Genomic DNA, 3,433 nt, shown 5'->3' on the forward strand with positions numbered 1-3,433 from the left:
GAAAAATTAAGGTATTCCTACTTGCTTGTGGGTTGAAAAAATTAAAAGTAGTTATGTAACATCTAATATTCTTTTAGGTCCATTTGTATGCAGTACTTGTGATTAATGCTATGGAATGAGCTGGCATCACATGAGTAGCAGTAATTCATCCAGGGGCAGCTGCTCCTTCTCTTCGCCAATGAGTGAGGATGTTAAACCAAATATTCAACAAATGGCACCTGAAAAAATTAAAAGTAGTTATGTAACATCTAATATTCTTTTAGGTCCATTTGTATGCAGTACTTGTGATTAATGCTATGGAATGAGCAGGCATCACATGAGTAGCAGTCATTCATCCAGGGGCAGCTGCTCCTTCTCTTCGCCAATGAGTGAGGATGTTAAACCAAATATTCAACAAATGGCACTTAATGAGCCAAGCAGTTCAGCTCTTCAGTTCAATACAGTTGATGTCAAACAACCACCTCCTGGTTTTTCTCAGTCTTGCAATCACAAGATTTTAGTTTCTAAGTCTTTTGACTGCAAAACGGGGACAACTCAGGTGGACAATCTGCCCAGCACCAATGTGTCAAATCAGTCCAACCCAATTACACCTCAAACATCCACTGGCCGGACAAACCAATATAATAGGTGGACAATCTGCCCAGCACCAATGTGTCAAATCAGTCCAACCCAATTACACCTCAAACATCCACTGGCCGGACAAACCAATATAATGAGTAGGTCGATGCATCGTGATGACGAGTCTAACCAAAGGCGAAACAGATCTTCCTCCAGGTCTAAAAATAATGGATATTCCCACCGAAGTGAAAACTCTAAATCTTCCCCAACTAGAACTGAGACTAATTTAAAGAGAAGACGTAGTCGAAGTAAAAGCAGGTCGGAGTCCAAATCTAGATCAGAAGTTCCCAGACAAGCTTGTGCAAGGAGAAGTAGATCCAGATCTAGAATCTTGTCTCCTAAAAGATCAGGGGAAGCATTAAGTAATCTAGACAAGTGGCGGATGAATAACTGCAGCAGTGAGCGGGAGATGACTGAAAAATTCAACACGTTAGCAGCTATGGAGGCAGATCAGATCATTGAGGAGGAAAAGAAAATCTGGACACGCTCGGCCCCTGCTGATTTGTACTATACAAAACGCACAGAAGATGACTCTTACGAATGTACTCAGAAAACACGTACAATTTGTGATGAGTTTGAATCCGTCATTCAGAACTTTGTTTCTGTGAAAGAGTCTAAACCACAATTTGATTATACAGCAAATAGAAAAAAGATCAAACGAAGTTTGAATCCGTCATTCAGAACTTTGTTTCTGTGAAAGAGTCTAAACCACAATTTGATTATACAGCAAATAGAAAAAAGATCAAACGAAAGTGTTCCCACTGCGCATCCAACCCAACTGTATCAAGTGGTTCTGAATCCTCAAGTGATAGTTCAAGTGGGGAAGAAGATGCAGAAGAAGACAACTGGATGATGGAGTTACAGTTAAAACAAAATCATCCTGACAGACTTCATCCTGAGCTGTGGTTTAATGACAAAGGAGAAATGAATGATGGACCTCTATGCCGGTGTAGTAGCAAGTCACGTCGTTCTGGTATCCGTCACAATATCTATGCAGGAGAAGATGAGCAAGCGTTTTGTAACCCGGACACTAATAATGCTGATAAACTCTACCATTACAGGGTCACTGTGTCTCCACCTACTAACTTTCTTATTAACAAACCAACAGTAATCGAACATGATAATCAAGAATTCATTTTTGAAGGTTTCTCATTATTTTCTCATCATCCACTTGAGAAGTTGCCAACATGTAAAGTAATTCGTTTTAATATTCAGTATACCATTGTTTACATCGAGGAAAAAGTACCAAATGGATTTACTGTTAAAGACACAGAACTTTTCTTCAACTATTTGTTTCATGAGATACTAGAATTAGTTGATTTGGATCTGAAGTCTGCGAATAACAAAGACGGTTGTCCTCAATTCCACATCATGCCCAGGTTTGTCCGGGAATTGAAAGACAATGGAAAAGAACTTCTCCCTATGTACAGAGTTCTTGAATTTTTCACCAGTAGTTTCGTACCTGTCATATCTGAAAAGTTAGCCAAATCTAAAGACGATCTCTCCACGTATGAATGGCAAGACTTTGCCGATGGTGTGAAAGGAATGATTATTGTCAAACCAGGATCCAAGCCATGTGCAATGAGAGTTGACCAACTCGACAGAGAAAGTGAAACCAACGATATTTATCCAGACGCTGTCCATTTTGGATCACGTCCTCTTCAATTGTGCTTTGCTGGGAGTCCAGATTTTCAAAAATTATGGAAAGGTTATGTCAAATTGCGCCATTTAGTAGCAAATAAACCTAAAAGAACTGCCGAAGATAAAAGGCGACTTGCTGCTAAAGAACAAAGATTACAAGAAATGAGAACAAATAGTAAAATGAAGCGCGGTGTAACGGTTGCCATCAGTAGCAGAGGTTTCTATCGTACTGGTATAATGTGTGATATGGTGCAGCATGCAATGCTCATCCCTGTACTTATATGTCATCTGAGATTCCACCGGTCTCTCAATGTTCTTGAAGACAGAATCCAGTATAAATTTCAAAATAGATACTTGCTACAACTCGCTCTCACACATCCGTCATACCGGGAAAACTTTGGTACTAATCCTGATCATGCTCGCAACTCTCTTAGTAATTGTGGTGTAAGACAACCAGAGTATGGAGACCGAAGGATTCACTTCCAGAATACAAGAAAACGTGGAATCAATACATTGATCAACATTATGTCTAAGCTGGGTAGGAAAGTAGCCACAGAGTCCAACATTACTCACAACGAACGTTTAGAATTCCTTGGAGATGCCGTGGTTGAGTTCATCACTTCAATACATTTGTTTCACGTGTTTCCTGATATAGAAGAAGGAGGACTTGCAACATACAGAGCAGCTATTGTTCAGAATCAACACCTTGCACATCTTGCCAAGAGGATTGGATTAGAAGACTTTATGCTCTATGCTCACGGCTCGGACTTGTGTCATGAAGTTGAACTCAAGCATGCCATGGCTAATTGTTTTGAAGCTCTGATGGGCGCGTTATTCTTGGATGGTGGTATTGACGTGGCAGATCAAGTATTTTCATCTGTGTTATACAAGGATAATGAGGTCAGGTTTAAGCAATGGATGTATTATCCTCAGCATCCACTGCAGGAACAAGAGCCTGATGGTGACAGACAGTGGGTGGAACAATCTCCTTTATTGAAACAGTTGCAATATTTGGAATATAGCTCTGGTGTGATATTCAATCATATTCGTCTCTTAGCTCGTGTGTTCACCACGAGAAGTATGGGCTACACCAACCTGACTCTGGGTTCTAACCAGAGACTCGAGTTCTTGGGAGACACAGTGTTACAGCTAATAACCTCAGACTACTTGTACA

General features: G+C 40.3%; 1 long non-coding RNA gene and 1 pseudogene across 1 annotated transcript in view; both read left to right on the top strand.

Moving 5' to 3' along the window:
* Positions 1–556, top strand: part of LOC113466650 — a 1,320-nt gene extending 764 nt beyond the window's left edge. Inside the window, exon 2 of the long non-coding RNA XR_003390987.1 lies at positions 264–556. This is a non-coding gene — a long non-coding RNA (uncharacterized LOC113466650). The remainder of the gene's footprint in view (positions 1–263) is intronic.
* Positions 557–1,027: 471 nt separating this feature from the next.
* Positions 1,028–3,429, top strand: LOC103507353 (annotated as a pseudogene).
* The last annotated feature ends 4 nt before the right edge of the window (positions 3,430–3,433 follow it).

This window comes from Diaphorina citri, unplaced genomic scaffold (assembly GCF_000475195.1).
Source record: "Diaphorina citri unplaced genomic scaffold, Diaci psyllid genome assembly version 1.1 scaffold306, whole genome shotgun sequence".
In the NCBI taxonomy this organism is placed as follows: domain Eukaryota; kingdom Metazoa; phylum Arthropoda; class Insecta; order Hemiptera; family Psyllidae; genus Diaphorina; species Diaphorina citri.